Genomic DNA, 20279 nt, shown 5'->3' with positions numbered 1-20279 from the left:
TCCCTTTAAGGCCGTTACGTTTGCAGAACAATGTGTTTCTGAATGTGAAGACGGTAAACAGTTTTCTAAAGATATATAGATAGATAGATAGATATCTTTATATATATAATATCTATCTATCTATATATCTTTAGAAAAGATATATTCGTCTTCACATTCAGAAACACATTGTTCTGCAAATGTAACTGCCTTAAAGGGATGGTTTTCCCAAGATGCATTGCCCTTCCCACTCCCTCTCCCATTCTATCTATCTATCTATCTATCTATCTATATTCTCTGAAAGGAAATGTGGACTATCTGGAAGGTTACCTTATATGTGGTGTGGATAATTTTTTTGTGTCATTTCAAATGTAGGATTGGATTAAACATTTAGTCCCACTTTTCTCAATATCAGATTTCATAATAAAGGTAGAAATTCTAAATGTGATGAATTTGACAAGTCATTAACCAGGGATTCATTATTCTCCCATGGAGAAATCATCCCTCGTTCCAAAGTTATAGTTTTTGTGAATGTGTGTGGGGGTGTTCATACAACCGTCATGGTTCAGTAGGTGTCATGGGATAATTGGAAACAGCTTTAATGTTTAATGACATTTGAGCGCTCACTAAAGGCCTTTTTGTCTTCAATGATGACCAGAGTACGTGTAACAGACAGAGAAGTTATCAATTCAGTGAATCTTGGGAAAACTTGAACCAAAGGTCAGATCCTAAGAAAAGTCAGAGAACTCAGTTTTTAGAGAATCCTTATACATGTGGAAAAGTCTTTGATCAAAGTTCAAATCTCATTATACATCAGAATAGTCATATTGTAGAGAAGATAAACACATGTTGTGAATGTGTCGAGTCTTTGAACCAATCTCATGAGGACATTCGTACCGAAGAGGAACCTTACAAATGTAATCGGTGTGGAAGAGTCTTCAGTCAATTATCGAGTGTAAATAGACATGAGAAAGTCCATACTGGAGAGAGGCCTTACACGTGTACAGTATGTGGTAAGGCCTTTCCTCAACGTTCATATCTTAGTAAGCATGAGAGAATTCATAGTGGATGGAAGACTTACAGATGTAAAGAATGTGGTAAAGCCTTTATTCAGCGTGCATATCTTAGTAGACATGAGGTAATTCATACTGGAGAGAAACCTTACAAATGTGAAGAATGTGGCAGAGCTTTTAATCAGCGATCAGTTCTTGCCAAACATCGGCTAATTCATACTGGAGAGAGATCTTATAAATGTAGACAATGCGGTAAAGCCTTTTTTTGGCGTGCATGTTTTACTCAACATCAGAGAGTTCATAGTGGCAAGAAGCCTTACAAATGTGAAAAATGTGGCAAAGCCTTTAGTCGGCATCCACGTCTTACTGCACACGAGAGGATTCATAGTACAGAGAAGACTTATAAATGCGAAAAATGTGGCAAAGCCTTTAATCAGCATTCAGATCTTACTGAACACGAGATGATTCATACTGTAGAGAAGCTTTACAAATGTAAAGAATGTGGCCAGGCCTTTACTCAGCGTTCATATCTTACTGAACATGAGATAATTCACACTAGAGAGAGTTACACATGTAGAGAATGTGGCAGAGCCTTTAAGCAGTCCTCAATGCTGACTCAACACCAGATGATTCATACTAAGGACAAACCTTACAGATGTGACTCATGTGGCAAAGCCTTTCATCGGCGTTCGTATCTTACTGAACATGAGGTAATTCATACTGGAGAGAGGCCCTACAAATGTAAAGAATGTGGCCAAGCCTTTAACCGGCCCTCAAAACTTTCTCAACATGAGAGAATTCATACTGGAGTGAAGCCTTACAAATGTGAAATTTGTGGCAAAGCCTTTACTCAGCGGTCACATCTTATTCAACATGAGAGAATTCATACTGGAGAGAAGCCTTATAAATGCGAAATTTGTGGCAAAGCCTTTACTCAGCATTCACATCTTACTCAACATGAGAGAATTCATACTGGAGAGATTTACAAGTGTAAAGAATGTGGCAAAGCCTTTAACCAGCGATCAAAACTTACTGAACATCAGAGAATTCATAATGGAGAGAAGCCTTACAAATGTGAAAAATGTGGTAAAGACTTTAATCGGCGTTCACACCTTACGCAGCATGACAGAATTCATACTGGAGAGAAGCCTTACAAATGTAGAGACTGACAATGCCTTCATTCACTGTTCACAGCTTACTCGACACATGAGAATTCATAATGGAGAGAAAGCATTTAAAAACTGGAAAAAATGTAAGAAACCCTGTAGCTGAACCTACAGTCTCACTGCACATCGGAAAATGCTTACTGGGGAGAAATTCTACATTCCTAATGTGCGATGAAAGGCCTTTGTCCACAGTATACACTTCAGTACACCACAGAATTCATGCTGCAAAGTGGTTCGAAGATGTAAAAAAAGTGGGGAAGTATTGAATTGAAAATCAAATCCTAAATATCAGAGGATTCACAGTCGAAAGTAGTAAGTCAAGAACACTTTTAAATATAGGCAGTAAACTCTGATCTTACTGACAGGAACTTCTTTTCAGATATATCTCGTCGGGCAAGGGAAACGAAAAAATAAATGGGACTACCTCAAACTAAAAAGTTTTTGTACAGAGAAGGAAACCATCAATGAAACAAAAAGACAACTGACTAGGAGAAGATATTCACTAATGACATATCTGATAAGGGGTTAATATCCAAAATATATAAAGAACTTACACAACTCAACAACAAAAAAGCAAACAATCCAATTAAACAATGGGCAGAAGACCAGAACAGATACTTCTCCAAAGAAATACAGATGGCTAATAGACGTATGAAAAGAAGTTCAAGGTCGCTAACCATCAGAGAAATGTAATTTAAGACCAAAATGAGATATCACCTCATACCTGTCAGAATGGCTATCATCAATAAAACAAAAAACAACTGTTTGGCGAGGATGTGGAGAAAAAGGAACTCTTGTTCACTGTTGGTAGGACTACAAAATGGTGCAGCCACTATGGAAAACAGTATGGAGGTTTCTCAAAAAATTAAAAATGGATCTATGTTTTGACCCAGCAATTGTACCTCTGGGTATTTATCCAAACAAATCCAAAACAATATTTCCTAAAGATCTATGCACCCCAATATTCGTGGCAGCAAAATTTACAATAGCCAAGATATGGAAGCAACCTAATTGCCCATCAACAGACTGGATAAAGAAATTACGGTTCATATATACAATGGAATATTGCTCAGCCATTTAAAAAATGAAATCCTACCATTTGCAACGACATGGATGGACCTAGAGGTTGTTATGCTCAGTGAAATAAGTCAGAGAAAGATAAATACCATATGATTTCACATATATGTGGAATCTAAGGAACAAAAAGAACAAACTAATCAAAAACAGACTCACAAATATAGTGGACAATTTGGTGATGGACAGATACAAATTAGTAGCTGATGGATGGTCACAGGGATGGGGAGCATGCATAGGGAAAGCAGTTAGCATTAATATGTTAGCACCGCAGAGGGCCAGGGGAGGGAGGGAGCAATTGGAGAGATTGTTTTATGAACATATAGATGTCTAACGAATATAATGTATACTTAAACTGATTTAAATAAGTAAATTAAAAAAAAGTAAAACGCTTTTTTTTATATCACTCTAAATTAGAATACTTTTAGAGAATTAATGCAAAGATAAAAACCTTAGAAAATTTGTTAATCAAGGGGATGGATATTTGGACAGGTATAATTACTTACAATGTGTCTTTATATATTGACAGTTCTTGAGGTTTTCAAACAGGAAATATTAATGTGATTACACTAGCAAATCACTCGATGCTCTGTTTTTACTCTGGTATATATACGATCAGAGGGTCAATGGTTGCTGTCTTTGCTGTCTCAAAGGTCTGAGAGCCCTTCTATATTAACTGGGTTTCACTCTGACCTAATTTTCCCTTGAAGATCGAGGGCACTGTGATGTCATTGTATGGAGAAAATCGAAATGGAGAAACTATTTGTGGTTGACTTAGGACTTTGATATGTCACCATGAAGTAGGTGTTTAGAGCATCGTCCTTTGTGTTAATTTAAGACAGAAATATTCTGAATTTTAACTAGTTTTGCAAATTGCTCTCTAAGGAAACTAGGTGGCAGTTCATTAAACACTTGGTGTGTTGTCGTAGTAGCCATAGTTGGAGTCGCGAGTATTATATGATGTGGTTGGAATACAGAAATCTTCAGAGGTATCTGGGAAAGTATAGACAAGTCAACCCTAAGTACGTAGAGTTAGTGTGCATCCACGTCTATGAAACAGTGAGCCTGTCTTGAAAACCATACAAATCACCGCTCTCAGATCTTTGCTTTAGAAGAACCTGAATTCTTATTGGCTGCTTGAAATTTGTATTTTGCAAATGCTCGTACATTGGCTTTGTCATGCTTTACTTAGACTGTGAACCTAATACGTTTTCATTAATAAAGCGGAATAAATTTGAGTATGTTTACACTGATGTGTAATGAGTGAAGTGTCATTCCGTTAACTTATTCTACTTTATTCAGGGTCGTAGGTAACAATATCCTATGTGCCAATGCACTGGGATCAGTTTTGCGTGATTCAAAACATAGAAGTTCGTTGGTTGAAACAAACAAATACCGTGCCCTGGTACAGTGTGTAAGGTCACCCTCCCTTTTGGTGGGCTCCGATCCCTCCCTCTGCCTATACACCGACTTCAGCAGCATTAAGCAAAAATCCAAGTCATTTTTGGCAGTCGCGGGGCAGGGGGGAAGTGAAACGCCCATAACTTATCATTACAGGCAGACGCGTCACCATCCAGTTCTTCGTGGTGCTGAGGGAACAGTAGGTACAGAGGAGAGTGGGAGAATCTAGAACTGGGGGGCTGAGCATAGTGTGTCCTTGGGCAGAAGGAGAGAAACCCCTGCTCCTAGTCAGTCTCTAGATGCTGGTAGCTACGACAGGAAGAATTCAGCAGAGGTCTTGGGGCGAAGATCCAAAAGAGGCTAAAGTCTTCCTGTTCCCCATGGCAGACTCCAGCATAGACTCCTGTAGTCACGTGACTTCCCTTCATCCTTGCCCAGGAGATAGTGTCATGTTGCTGCAGCACCTGACCTTCTCAGCTGTCAAAATCCTTGCGGTTCACTAAGAAAAGGGAACCCATTTTCGAGGGATGGGTTTGGAAAGGGATCACACTGTGCAAGGAAGCTATCATAACAATGAAGATAGCACCCTTTGGATAAATTCAACATCCCGTTATTTTTGCTGCTTCAGAATCAATAGTAGGAACGGATGTGTTGCATGACGTACTTCGCTGTCTAACATGTTTGAGAGGGGTTGTCTTTCCGAGGGACAAGTACAGGTAGAAAATGTCGGGGAGACAACTCCCTTGCCATCTGCCAGTAGTGGGTTCGACAGGGTTTAGCCTGAGTGTCTCCATCCTTCCTGTTCAGAGCCTTTACAGATGAAGTTCTGTCTCTCGGTGTCGTGTTTTGGTTTGGGGAGGAGGCAAAGTTATACTCGGAAGGATTGTGTCTTCACCAGCAATTTATTTAGCACACGTTTGCTGTGGGAATTAATTTCTCAAGCCAGTAGCGTACGGGATAATATCTCTCAAGTTAAACAACACTCTCCAAACGAATGACAGATTCATCACATTATTGTTCCGGGTGGTAAAGACAAGCTGGATCCTCAAGCAAACACCCCGGAGGGTCTTTGGGAGGAGCTGGGGCTTCCGGATGTTTTCACATGGACGACATAACCGGGATGCCCAAGAGGAAGAGCCCTGGAATGAAGTTCTAGAGTTCTAACTTCCCTTTCCCTTCACTTCCTCATCCCTTCTGTCCATACCTCCGCCTTGGCCTGAAAGCCGCATGCGCATGGGCTTGCCATGTCTGCATCCACTTGCTTGCAACCTTTCCTTTTTCCTGAATAAATCCTTTCTGGTGACTAAACACCGAGTCGATATCATTTTTCAGTTGACAGATCTGAACAACTCAAAGTCGGTCAGGGCTGGTCCTTAAGTCCTGGGCCTCTCGCTTCCTTGACAAAGGGCACTTTTTCTCTTAAGGGAGCATGTCTTCTTTTGGCATCTAAGGTAGCATACGTTTGAAATGTCGGCAGACTCCCAAGGGCACACCTGCCTGCACAGGAGCAGAGACCACAGAAGCTTCGTTGTCGCCTTTGTCCCCACAGACCATCTCTGTCTGCTGTGTTATCTATCCTGCGCCCACCCATAGGAAAGTGTACTTGTCTCTCTGATTTACCTTTTATCCAATCCCAGGTGAGTTCAGCACCATCCGCGTTCTCTCACTCCCCTTAATCGACCCAGCAGTGGATCTCATGTAACTCCCGTCTCCTGCTTTGATTCTGATGGATAACGAAGCTGCAAAACTGCCATTCTCTGGAGCCTTTTTCTGTCATGTTGGGATTTTGAGGTCGGACCTCCATGAGCGGCTGCACCTCCAGTCTCAGAGCTGCTGCTCACAGTTCTTGAACCAAGAGCGGAAAATGGGAGCAAAGGACTGTGTATTTTGGTGCCTTAAGATCTGTCTTTGTCATTAAATCCTGTGACTCAAGAGCCTTCACCCAGCATCCTGCTGTGCATTTCTGCACATCCAGCGGTAGCTCAAGTCACAAAAAAAGGAAACGTGTACACATGAAGAACCGATTTCAACAGCCCAGCGAATTAACGTACCATTAACTCGTGTAGTTACCGTTTGTGTGTGGTGAGAGCATCTAAGAAACGCGCTCTCAGCGAGTGTGAAGTATAATATCCACTATAATGAAGTAGAGTCGCCATGCTGTGCTTTAGAGCTCCAGAATTTATTCATCTCGTATTAACGGAATCTTGTATGCTTTGACCCGAATTCCCCATTCCCCCATGGCCAGCTGCTTGGAATCGATTCTACGCAGCTCAAAAAATATAGCCAATAATATTGTAATAACTATATGGTGTCAGGTGATTGCAAGATTTATTGGAGGAATCGCTTTGTAAGTTATATAAAAGTCGACCACTATGCTGTACATCTGAAATTACTATAAAATTGACTATCGACTGGAATTGAAACTTAAAAAAAAAATCAGTAATAGATGCAAAGAACCCAAATATTCAAGATTGATGAATACTGAAAATGTAGCATATACATACATTGAAATATTATTCAGCCTTGAAATGGAAACAGTTTGTCACGTGCTACAACACAGGAAAAATGTGAAAACTTTTTAAGTGGAGCAACCAAGTCACACAGATACTTCATGATTCCATTTAGGTGAGTCACCTAATGCAGTCCATGTCAATGGCAGCAGCCAGGGCCTGGGAGTAAAGAAGGGAACAGGTTGTTTATGGGTACTGGGACAGTTTTGTAAGATGGAAGTTTCCAGAGATCAGTTGCACAACAGTGTGCATATACTTAACAGGACTGGACGGTACAGGTACAGTTGGCTGAGATGGTAGATTGTAGTCATGAGATTTCTGAAAATAAAAAATAGAAAATGTACTAAAAGAGATAGATTTAAAACTTTTCAAAAATTACCTTCAAGTCAAAAAAGTGTTTCTCATGAAGAAAATATAATTTCATCAATAAACAGATAAGAAATTAAGACTATTTCCATAAATACATAACTACACAGTATAAAACCATTAATCGTTAACAAAGAAAAGAAGCCAAGCATATCAATCATGAACAAGGTCGCTTCCCTACTGACTGTCGAGGACAAGTCCCTCCCATGGCCTGTCGTCTCTTTGAGGGCCTTGCCCTGACCACCACGCCCTCAGCGTGTCCAATCCTCTCAGCCAGTGTCCCGTGATCCCTTTACCTCCCTTGCCCCCTCTTGCCACTGTCCTGGCCTCGCCGTTGCCACTCCACTTCCACGAGGCCCGTCCCCGCGCACGCGCCAACAGGGCACATCCAGTGACATGATAGTAACATCTTTGTCTTGACCTAAGTCCCACAAATCTTCCCACATGGCTTGTCCCCACAGGAGTCAGTGTCCTACCCTCCACTGTTGCCACTTCCAAGTGGAAAGCCACAGGGTTAGACCCTTAAAGACAGCCCAGCTGTCTCTACAGATTGTCAGCGGGCCATCTTCATGTGTTATCACAAACTATATGGCCCTAAGTTCTGCCCATTGGCTGCTTTGCCCTGTGTCAAACCATATGCTATCAGTGGCCAGCTGAACTCCTACGGCCACCCATCTCTGTACCAGTCATGAATTCTTTGGGTCTTAAGACCTGCTGCAGTTCAGATGTTGGTGGGCTGGTTGCCAGCACACTTCTCTGCTCTAAGTCTGCACCCCATTTGGTTAGGGTTGGCGTCTGTGCTACCCCAGTCTTGGGGGAACTGATCCACGTATGGACCCACCCTTGTATGGGGTACGTGGTATTTACTACCACCTTGGCAGTCCCAGTGATGGCTTCTGTCACCTTTAGGGCCATATAGGTGGCGGCTAATTCTTTATTAGTGAGTACCTGCTCTCTGCTCCCTTCCAGAGCTGAGATCAAAACCCAATAGGCACTCGGCTCCACTCAGAGCACTGCCAGAACCCCCAGCCTTGGCCTTCCTGGGTCACGTGTACATCAATTCAAATGGCCATTCACGGTCAGTGACTCTCAGAGCCTACCCTGCTGGACAGCTCCTTTGGTTCCCGAAAAGGCCTTTTCTATCTGTTCGGTCCAATCCCGTGTAGCTCCCTTTTTTACTAAGGGGTAAAGGGGGCAGGCCATTTGCACCGAATGAGGTATGAAGACCCTCCAATACCCCAGCAAGCCCACATAACTCTGTAGTTCTTTTACTGTTGTCAGGCATGGAAAGGCCTGGATTTTATCAATCGCTGCTTCTGGAATAACTTCCATCTTACCTGACCAGATAACTCCCAAGAATTTGACAGATAGGCCAGGGCGCTGTATCTTGGCATCGTTCACGGCCCAGCCATGTTTTCAAGTGTACTAACGCTGGGGCAGCTTGCTCTAAATCTGAAAGGGAAGCAGAGGTTAACATGATATTATCAGTGTAATGGAACAACACAACGGTCAGCAGACAGTGCCATTCAGCCAAATCCACTGCTACCAAACCATGACGGTTCAGCCACATGTTTTCAAGTGTTGCTCCAGCGCAGGGAAGCTTGCTCTAAATCTGAAAGGGAAGCAGTCGTTAATATGATATCATCAATATGATGGAACAACACAACAGTCGGCAAACAATGCCATTCAGCCAAGTCCTTTGCTATAAACCATGACAGATGGTTGGGCTATGCAGGTATCCCTGGGGCAGCACCAGGGATGTCCATTGTTGTCCTTCCCACGTGAAGGCAAATTGCTCTTGACTGGTCGGAGCCAAGTCAATGGAGAAAAAGGCATTAGCCAAGTCCACTATGTAGAGGTATGTTCCCAGTTGTACTGTTAGTCTGTCCGTGAGTTCATGGGTGAGGGCCCTGCAGCACGCAGTGGTGGCGTTACTTTATTCAGCTCACAATAGTCAACGGTCATTCTCCAAGTGCCATCAGGCTTCCGGACAGGCCACACAGGGGCATTGAAAGGGCTGTGTGTAGGGCGTACTATCTGTGCCTTTTCTAATTCCTGAATAGTAGCCTCAATCTCTGCATGGCCTCCAGTGGGTGATACTGCTTGACATTCACCACCGTCAGTGGGGGTGGCACTTCTTGAGGGGGGTGTCAAGTGTGTCCACTCACTACGGCTCGTATCACTTAGGTGAAACTCCCCCGCTGATGTCTGCAAGCACAGGCCTTGCAAAACGTCCACGCCTAGGATGTATTCTGGGACCGGAGACACATATACCTTGTAGGGGTGCAGAGGCAACTGCCCAATCCCCAGGGGTACAGTCACAGCTTTTGTCTTTATGGTCTTGCCTCCGTAGCCATCAGTGTACGCTGCTGGCCTGGGAATCTCTCTGGGTGGCTGTGTATCGGGCTGCAGTCGGCCCCAGTGTCTCCCAATGCTAGCACGCGTTGGACATTTTGGGGGGACCAGTGGATTGCAAGTACCACATGTAGCCTCCCGTCCCCGTCCCTCCATTCCAGATGGGCACCTCGGCCTTCTCCCTGGTCATGCAGAAAGAGCGCGTCTGGGACTGTCAGGAAGTCTTTCAGAGCCACCGGCCAAGCTCTATCACATATCAGTTTTGCGCTTTTCTGGAACTGCTGTGTCAGTTTCAACCGCCGCCGTAATTCTGACAGCACAGCATTGGGCCGTCTGTCAATTTTCTCTGGGTCTACACCCGCCATCAGCAAATCTGCCCGCATTTGTGTTCGGGTCACCCATACGGGTCCAGCAGTAGCGGGTGGCTTCTTCCCTGTCTTCCCTGCCTTTCTTGCTGGGGAAGACTGAGACTTAACTGCGTGGACACCTCGGTTGCCACGGTCCTGCCATCACCCTTCCACGTCTCCCACGGTGGCCACTTCGTGGATACGCCACCCAACATCGGGAGCCAAGATGGCTAGCAAGGACCCAAAGGAAGAAGACATTGTAGTGCCCAGGACTCAATCCCTCATTCCTGAGGTGAACCGTTCATCATCTGGTCCACGCGTGTTCAAACTGAACATAGTCTGTCACATTCCCAGCTCGTGGATGATTTGCACCAACTCCGCATATGGTTGCCATTTACTCACTGCGTCTGGTAGCTCTCTTGAGTCATCCCGGACAGGTCGCACAGCAGCGGTCATCCCCTCCATGAGGGCGTGATTACCTTGCCCTGGGGCCAGCCTGCGACAGTTCTGTAGGCGTTGCCACAGGGAGGCATGTACCATAAAGGAGACCAGTCTCTCCATTTCATCCGGGGAGCAAACTATGCTGTCTGCCCCTTCATCCCACGAACGCGACAGCCACGTTGGCAGGGGCTCCCCTGATCTCAGCCGGCATTGCTCCCCCAACTCCCTTAACTCAATAGGGGTGTACGGGGTGTAGGTGGTATATTCTGTCACGGTGGGGTCCCTAGCCTGTACTCCCCCCGTCCCAGGGGCTGTTCATGTTTTACCTTCTGGTGTATGATAGGCCGGGCTTGCACTCACCTGGCGTCTTCTCTAGGCTCTTCCACCTCCAGGGTGTCCTGTGCTGTGTCACAGGACAGCTCGTCCTCTCTAACTATTGCAAACACACCTCCAGAGCCTCCTCTTTTGTATGCAATTAATGGACCTGTGCAGCTTCTTGCAAAGCTTTGTCCATGTTGTGTTTCAGGGGGGTTAGCAACAGCCAACCTATGTGGCCAGCGACAACTCTGGCCTTTTCTGGCAGCTGTCCCTCCAGGGAGCCGAGTGCCTTCTCTATACTGGCGAGGGGAGCTGTCTACCCCTTCCCACCCCTCCGGGTAAGTCCGAGTCACAAGAACCGAGACGACAGGATACCACATGCTGTGTGGCGGCCACATGCCTTCCTCTTCCTCCTACTCCTCTTCTGGGGTGGAGGGTCCCCTTACCTGGCATCCTGCCAGCTACACCAATTGTTCTGCAGGTTCGGGGTACCGAAGCTTGGGGTGCACCATTCTGGCAGCTGAAAGAATATGCGAGGAGCTGTGAGCAGATGTGACATCGCTTTATTCAGGCATAGCAGGACAACACAGCAAGGCACAGGCACAGCTCCAGCTGCCCCCAGCCTGCACAGGCGGGGCTGTTCTTATAACAAAGCGCATAATAGTGGCTTAAGGCCAGGTACTATAACCAATCACAACCTACAGATTGTATAGGACGCTGTATCTAATTAGGTCACCTGGGACGCTGTAGATAGGGCTACCCGGGAACCGCATGGCTTGCTGGGAGGGAGCCTGACTGCATCCATTTTGTTTGTCAGTTTCCTCACTCAACATTCTCCTAATGGTTTTAGTCATCCTCTGTGTTAAGTGTTTGGAAAACATTCGTCATGACAACCTTCAAGCATCTTCAACTCATATGCTCTGTTGCACCTTGAGGATCAGGTTATGGGGCCACAGGCGCTGCCGCCCAGGCCACACGGTCCACATGGAGCGCACGGCTGATGCTGTGTCATGGGCCTTGCTTTCTCCATTGCGCTGTAAAAAAAAAAAAAAAGAGAGATAATTAGCTTTTAAAGCGGAGGATTCGATCGATGAGCCCTTGTTCCTGTAAACTTTTATTATATGCCACACTCATGTCACAGACATATTCTACTTTGTCGGGTTTTGTATTTTCAAGGAAGTTTACAAGTATCATATAATTAACGTATGTTCACATGTGTTAAATTTCTAGTGGCTATCTTAGCACAAGTGATATGCAAAATGTACTAAAGAAATGAAAGACTAAGAAACAATAGCTCTGATTTATCTTATATTATTATGTGTGCTCCTCTACTTATTGTGTTTATAAAATACAAAGCGTATCAGCCACAGATAGATTCATGATGATGCAGGACAGGGCAAATCCTGTACGCAGAGAAGAAGAGGGTCCTATGGCGGAGAGTGAAGAAAGAATTCAACACACATGCCAAAGTTAGGGTCAAAAGGAAAGTTTATTAGAAAAAGGGTCACGCTCCACAGACAGATGTGGTCTCTGAGGCAGAGAGTGAGCAGGACAGTGCAAGAGACAGTGAGAGACAGAGTAAAGGCACTGAGAGGGACCCTGAGTGTTCAGGGAATTCAGTTTATGTCATTCCTTAGTTCCCATTTCCTTTGATATTGACATTTAGTGAGGAAGGGGAAAGGGAAGAGTATGTAGTGCTAAAAGCCAGCTGGCTGGCACTTCCTAGCCTTTAATCCTTAGGTTCCCCATGGTTCTAGCCATAGGGAATTGGTTCCTGTTTCTCCTTCACAGGAGTGAGAAATGGGCTGTTAGCAATTCTAGCAGAAATCTTCCATTGTTCTGAAGGCGGTCTCCTGACCTGGCCACAGGGCTGATCTGTACATTGCAGCCTCTGATAGTGGCTTGATTAACATTTTAATTATCTTGCCTCCTCTCCTTAGGTTCCCCATGGTTCTAGCCATAGGGAATTGGTTCCTGTTTCTCCTTCACAGGAGTGAGAAATGGGCTGTTAGCAATTCTAGCAGAAATCTTCCATTGTTCTGAAGGCGGTCTCCTGACCTGGCCACAGGGCTGATCTGCACATTGCAGCCTCTGATAGTGGCTTGATTAACATTTTAATGATCTTGCCTCCTCTGTTCCTTAATGAGATTCACAAAGTTGCACAATAATCTTGATTTCATAGACGTGAACATTTTATTCTCAATCACTTTCAATGTGTGTAGTTTCCATGTCTGCCTGTGTACACAAAATATTAACATTGTTGGAGCTATTATTTCTTCTTGCTTAAGTTGCTTCTATTTTTCTGAGTTACAGAAACTGCTGTGAACGTTTATGAAGGCTGTCTACTTTTTTGCTTGTTCCCAATTCCTCCATGTTAGATTAGGTCGATGTATCTTTATCCCTCAAAGAATTCATCAACACATTAATTAGAGGGGAGCTTAAAACATTGCCCACCAAATATGAAAGTCTCAATTGCAATCTGATTTCTTGATAACTATCATTTTATTATTTTATCTTGTTTAGTTCTAACTGCCCTGGGCACATGAGGAAATCTTTGCTCCTGAATCACAATAGCTTCCATCTTCTGTCTAGAACAGGGACCAGAGAGTGATTGTTAGGGGCTCCCAAGAGATTCACAAGGGAAAATGTAGAGATACACAAATTTAGTTAGCAATTTTAGAAAGAAGTAAGTTCCTGTAGTTCTCCAACATGACGTCCTTTTATAAGGCCCTCTGACTTGGATCCAGACATTCCACTCCTCATGAAAAAATTTGTTGGCCACAACCCTGGATATCCATCGTCTTTGAAAAAAACACACTATTCAATCAGTGGACCAAGAGGAAGTTCTTATTTTGACACAAAGTAAGAGAACAGAGACAGGCAAAAATTAACTTGGCCAGTGAGTGTTCTGACTGAGCATGTCAGATACCTTGGAGGAACTATATCTATTTGATTTTAATTGAATTTCAAATAATATAAGGTTGGTCATGTTAAAGTTCAATTCGGTGTCATTTAGTACATTACGAATGCCCTACAAATATCACATTCGGTTCTAACGTATTTTCATGAGCCTCAAAGGAAACCCTTGAGCCATGAATCGATTCCTTCCATTCCCTTTCCCCTACTCGGTGGACACCACTAATATGCCGTCTCTGTGGATTTACCTATTCTTGACATTGCAGGCCCGTGGAATCCTGTGGAATGTTGAGTGTTGGCCCCCGTGGTGGACGGGGACCAGGAAAGGAAATGCTGTTCCTTTGGTGTCAAAATACCCAAGGAGAGTTTTGTATTTCGCATTCCAGTTTGTAATCCCTACACAGTTCGTCTGAACTGCTTACATAGTTCTAGTTGCAGAAATGATCCCAAGTCCCACCCGTCCCCACATCCACCCTGTCACCAAGATCCTAATTCCCTCGGGTGTTTTAGACTCCCTACCAGGACCTAAATGCAAAAATAGCTCGTGACTTAAACCGGTTTCAAATTATTAAGCCGAAAACATCTTCGTTTCCAATACAAGCGGCTCACATAATTTAATATTTTGCCCTAAAACTGTAAGACATAGTAATTTAAAACGGAAAGGCACTCCACCATGCGCTAAAGACACCCGGAAAAAAAAAAAAAAAAACCTTTGGGAGCAAAGATGGGAACGCTCAAACCCCGTGCCCGCCACGCCCACACGCCAGTTTCTGGTCACCTCGTCGGAGTCACTGCTCATACCTGGCCTCACCACATTCCGCTTGGGGCCGCGGGCTCTTCCTCATGGCCACGCCCCTGCGCGGGTTTCATTTCTCTTCCTGGCGGTTAACGTGCAGGCCGGTATCTCCCCGGCCCCGCCCGCTGCCCATCTTGGCCCCGCCCTGGCCCCGCCCTGGCCCTGCCCAGGGCCTGTTCCGCACCCCCTTCCTCGCGGTCAGTGCGCAGGCGCGGACTCCCTCCGGGCCCCGCCCCCGGGTCGATGCTCTCCGCCCCACCCACAGCCCATTTCCTCGTCTTCCCAGTGGCCACCGCGCCGGCCTGACCTCTGACCAGCCCCGCCCCCAGGACTTCCGTCTCTCCCTTCTGCGCGCCATTTCTTTCCGACACGGAGCGGAGAGCCGGGGCCGATCGTGAGTTTCCGTCGTTCGAGCCTAAACCAGCGTTTCACAGCCCCGCTTCTTACAGGGACGGGGGTCGCCGTGGACCTCCTCATCCCCGCTGCCGGCCCTTCCCTCTAAGTTTCGGGATCGCCGTAGGGGCCGGCGCGGCCCTCGGCGTGTGAAACGGCTGCGGGGCCGCCCTCCGCCTTCGGTCCGTGTAGATCCGCCTCCCGCCTCGGTTTCCTCGTAAAACCCTTCCCCGCCCTCCGCCAGTCAGGCGCCCTCACCGCCTTACGGGAGGCGCGTTCGCGGCCCGGCCTCAGGGCGGCGCCGGCCATCCCGGCCCAGGAGACGCCGCGTCGTCTCCCCGGCCCTGGGGTTGTGGGCACCCCGCCCCTCTCCTGGGACACCCTCCCGCCTGCGATCGCGTCCGCCGCAGGCCCGGTCGGTCTGCTGCTCAGGCCTCCCGTTCGTAGCCGCTGTCCTCTGACCCCGCAGTCGAGGGGGCGATCTGGGTCTGCCCTGTGCCACCCAGTGCTCTAACGTCCCACCCCACTGAGACGTGTGTGCTTCCGGGGGGCAGGCGTCTGATTCCATCCCACTCCTGTGCGGGCCCGGGGGTCGCGAGAAGCAGGGCCTCTGAGAGGGAAGTAGGAAAAGCAGGGGGCTGGTGCGCTCGCCTGGCCGCCTCCAGCGGTGCCAAGTCCCGCTTCGCGTTAGATTGCTGAGGTGTTTTGCAGTGACATCTTTTGTGCTCCGTGAGTAGAAGATGTCATTGAAATAATCGGGCGGGGGACAGCCTCAGTAATATTTAAAGTGTTTCAGGTGCTTTTCATCTGTATCCGTCGCCGAGCAGCAAGCCCCTGGGTCTTCCCATTTCTGGGGGCCGAGATCTGGGGTGAGGGCGAGGGGGGCTCTGCTCAGCACGGGCTTAGATCAGGGCCAGGTCTGTGACCTGAAGGGGAGTGTGGGTTCAGCCGAGGTCCCCACTGCCGCAGTGTATGTGAAGGCGTGACCAGGAGGGCAGCGTGATCTGAGGAAAGGGGAGGAGCAGTTTACTGTCCCTGAATGTGTCCTGTGGCAGGAGTAGCGAACACCGCCTTTCCTCCATGGCGAGGTCTTCCCTGTGTGCGGTGGTGGCAGAGAAAGAGGACATGCCGATACACAGAATGTTTTCATCTTTCCAGATTGACATAAAGACATGCCGCGTGAGGAAGAAGCCCAGAAAAGGAAGAGAAGAAAAGAAGGTGGGTCAGTGATGGCTCTTTCTCAGGTAAGGTCATATTCTCAGTTTATTGTTGTGTCTGTCCTTCCAGGAATGTCCTTTGACCTGCTGATCTTCTCTGACTCTGAATTGTCCTGGCGTTTGTTCACATTCACCCTGGGCCTTCCCCCTCAGTCCCTCTCATCTCTAGTTAGATTCCACCTCACTGTGATCCAGTGACATGGGACTTGTGAAGAGGCTCCGCTGGGCATCATTCTGGACAGAGCTTCACACCCTTGGATTTGAGACGGGGTGTGGGCCCCATGGCGTCAATGCGGTTGGGCAATGGGGACGATTCAGGTGCCACATCTGGATGCACTGTCACCTCTCTGTCAACCAAGATAAAAGACGATGCACATAGAAATCACATATTTTTATTAGGCACAAATACCTAAGTTCGCGAAAAAGGTTCAGTAGGCGGAAATGTTTCTGACTGCTTTTATGATGCATTTGAAGCTAAAGGAGTGAATCACTGACTTCAAAACCTTCATGATTGGGAATAGAGTGGAAAGTTCACAGACAGACCGTGGTGACAGAGGGTGTTTTATTCCATAATCCATTTTAAAATAGGAAATCAGCTGTAATGTTTGACAGTTGGAGATTCTTTAGATCATTTTTCTCACATCCATTCCTTGGAGGTTGCATTTTCACCCTGTGGATCATATCCTTTGGTACACAGAAGATTTTGTTTGATGCAGGTAAGGTCCCAGCTTCATCCTTTTGTATGTAGTTTTCCAGTGTTCCTTGCACGATTTGGTGAACGGACTTTTCTCCATTGTGTAGCCTAGGTGTTGTCTAAAATTATTTGACATCTATGCAGGGCTTTAGATCAGGGCATTCTCCATTTTATTGGTTCATGTCTCTAGATTAATGCCAGAATCCTATTGATATGACACTTGTTTTGTAATATATTTTTAAATCTAAAAAAGATAAGCCTCTCCCTTTTTAATTTTCAAAATGTTTTGACACTTTTTGATCACTCTGTCTTAATCCCTTTTTAATTTTCAAAATGTTTTGACACTTTTCGATCGCTCTTAGATGAATTCTAGTGTGTGTGTGTGTGTGTGTGTGTGTGTGTGTTGTGCCAAAATATTTTGGAATTTTGATAGTGATCCTGTTGAACCTGTAGAACATTTGGGTAGCATGGACAATTGAACAATATTAAGCCCTATAATCCATGAGTAAGGGATGCCTTTCTGTTTATCTGTACCTCCTTAGATTCCTTTTAGCAATGTTTTGTAGTTTTCAGTGTATGTTTTTTACTTTCTTGGCTGCATTTATTCCCATATATTTCATCCTTTATGATGCTGTAATCAATTGGATTTTCTTAAATCTCTTTTCAAATTGTTCATTGTAACTTTTCTAAAATAATTTTCCAGTTTTAACATTTTTTTACATGTGTGGAACCTCTGTAGTTTTTCACATGTAAGCTCGTTTCATATGCAAAAGAGAATTTTACTTCTTTTCAATTTAGATGACTTCTAAAAATATTTTCCTTGTGTTATTGATCTGGCTAGAATTTCTAGTGCTTTTTTGAATAGTAGTGCTGAGAGTATGCATTTTTGCCTTAAAGCTAAAGCTTTTAGATATGCATCACTGAGTATGACGAGAGCTGTGCGCTTTTCAAATGTGGCTTATGTTATGTTGAGGTACTTTACTATTAAAAGAATTTCTTAAAAGATTGTTAAATTTAGTCAAATGCCTCTTCTGCATTAGTTGAAATCATGTGTTTTTTCCTTCTGTTCATTCTCTTAATGCGGGTTGATAACAGTTGTTTTTTACATATATATGTTGAAACAGTCTTTCCTTACAGGAAGAAATTCCACTTAGTCATGATATATAATTCTTTTAATGTGCTATTAAATTTGTTTTACTAGTATTTTGTTTTGCATCAATACTGATTAAGGATATTAGTCTGTAGTTTTTATTTTTCTTGTGCCTTTTTTGCGCTTGCTATCAGAATCATGCAAACTCCATAGAATAAGTTTGCAAGTGTTCATTTTTGGATTTTTTGGAAGGTGTTTGTCAGAACTGTTATTTTCTATTAATATTTGGTAGAATTTTGTGGGGTTTCTTTTTTGGATGTTATCGATTAGTGCTAGAATCTCTATTATTTGGATCACATTTTTACTTTTTTCCTGATTGGTTCTTGTATGTTTTTAGGAATTTACCCATTGTCTTTTAGGTTATGTAATCTTTTTGTATAATACTGTTTATATTACTCTCAAAATCATTAAAAATCTTTCTGTGACATCAGTTGCAGTGTTTCCTGTTTTATTTGATCTAAAGTATTTGAATAATCTAAATGTAATTTGGGACTTGTAATTTTAATATGCTCAAAAAAACCAGCTATTAGTTTGATGTTTATGTTGATATTCTAGTCTTTTTTTTTACCTTTGTAAATAATCTTATTTTTTCTTCCACTAAAATATGGGTTTTTTCTGAAGTGTAAAAGTAGATTTGTGATTCTCTTTTTTAATGTAAATATCTACCATGTAACACCTCTTAGTGCCACTATCACTGCATCTTATAAATTTTAGTGTGTAGTATTTTCACTGTTATTTTCATCTAGATTTTTAAAAAAATCTCGAGATTTTTGAACTATTGATTGTTTAAAAATGACTTCTTTATTTTACATATTTTGTGGATTTTTCTCTCTTTTTCTACTTTGTTTCTAGTGTCATTTTCTTGTAGTTAGAAAAGATCTTTTTTACAATGGCACTTTGTAAACATTTTTTTATATTTGTTTTTTGGCTAGCAAGTGGTCCATCGTGGAGAATGTTTTATGTGTGTTTGAGAGAAATGTGTTTTCTGCTGGTGTTCAGTGGAGTGTTCTGTATATGTTTGTTAGACTCCATCACTTGATAATGTTATCAAGTGTTCTATTTTCTTATGGATTTTGTGTTTGGTTTTTGTATTTATAACTAAAACTGAAATAGTGAGGTCTTAAACGAATACTGTGCTGGTGTCTATTTCTGCCTGCATTCCTGTCAACATTTACCTCATATATTTAGGAGCTTTAATTTTATGTGCATCTATGTTTATAATTGTTATAGCTTCCTGGCGAATATACCCTTTTCCCATTATACTGTCCTTTGTTGTCAATTTTTGTCTTATAGTCTGTTCTGTCTCATAGAATATAGCCACCCTGGCTCTCTCTGATATGGTTTGCATGGAATATCCTGTTTGCTCCTTTTATTATTAGCCAATCTCTATCCTTCAATTTGTGAATTTTCACAGGTCATGTCTTTGACTCTTTTCATACTCAATCTATCTTTTTTCTTTTTTTCCCTCTTCTAGTCTGCTGAGGTAGGATCTCTGGTCAGCCTTCTTTCTCCACTGTGATTTTAGAGAAGATGAGCATCCATGTTTTCTGATAATCAAAATGTTTGGTGAAATGTTCCTGGTTAATGACAGGTTTTTCTCCAATTTTATTTTTTGTTCTCATTTTTATTTATCCAAGAATTCTTTTCAAGGGTCTACTAATGTGATGATTTTAAAAATTTTAGTCATTTAATAATAATTTTTAAAATCTTTAATCCTTGTTTTATTAGTGGAATAATCCAATACACTTTGGCTTTTGTTAATGCCTACTTTTAAATGTAAATGGATAAAGTCGTATTAATAGATTTTAATAAGTATTTAATAGAAAATGGAGTTAAAATAGTCTTATTTAATTTTTTAGAGTTTGCACATATATTTTTTCTTGCCTGCTTTACTATACAATCTTGAAATGTGAAAATAAGCACCACTGGTAATAAAAATTTATTGACTCAAGATGCTCGAATACACATGAATAAAAATAACAATGAATAAAATCATCCAAAAATACGTGGAGAGATAACTTCTCTAATTTCAGTTAATTGGTTTGTTTATATGTGTGTTAATGAGTATATAACTGTGCAGGTTTATGGCTTTTTAAAAGATTTTATAAATGTTTTATGCATTTTAGTGGTTGAATCTTTAACA

General features: G+C 43.6%; 1 protein-coding gene across 5 annotated transcripts in view; it reads left to right on the top strand.

The window, feature by feature from the left end:
- The window catches only part of LOC102888459 (zinc finger protein 665-like), a 58316-nt gene that overhangs the window by 29714 nt on the left and 8323 nt on the right, over window positions 1-20279 (top strand). Inside the window, exons 1-2 of one of the 5 annotated variants that reach the window (XM_025047951.1) lie at window positions 14971-15076; window positions 16234-16319. The exons of 3 other annotated variants lie outside the window; for them this stretch is intronic. The gene's annotated coding sequence lies outside the window, so the exon portion shown is untranslated. One more of the 5 variants, XM_025047952.1, reaches the window with a different exon arrangement.

This window comes from Pteropus alecto, unplaced genomic scaffold, assembly GCF_000325575.1.
Source record: "Pteropus alecto unplaced genomic scaffold, ASM32557v1 scaffold41, whole genome shotgun sequence".
Classification (NCBI taxonomy): Eukaryota; Metazoa; Chordata; class Mammalia; order Chiroptera; family Pteropodidae; genus Pteropus; species Pteropus alecto.
Note: the sequence above shows the minus strand (reverse complement) of the source record. Positions and strands in the feature narration are given on the sequence as shown.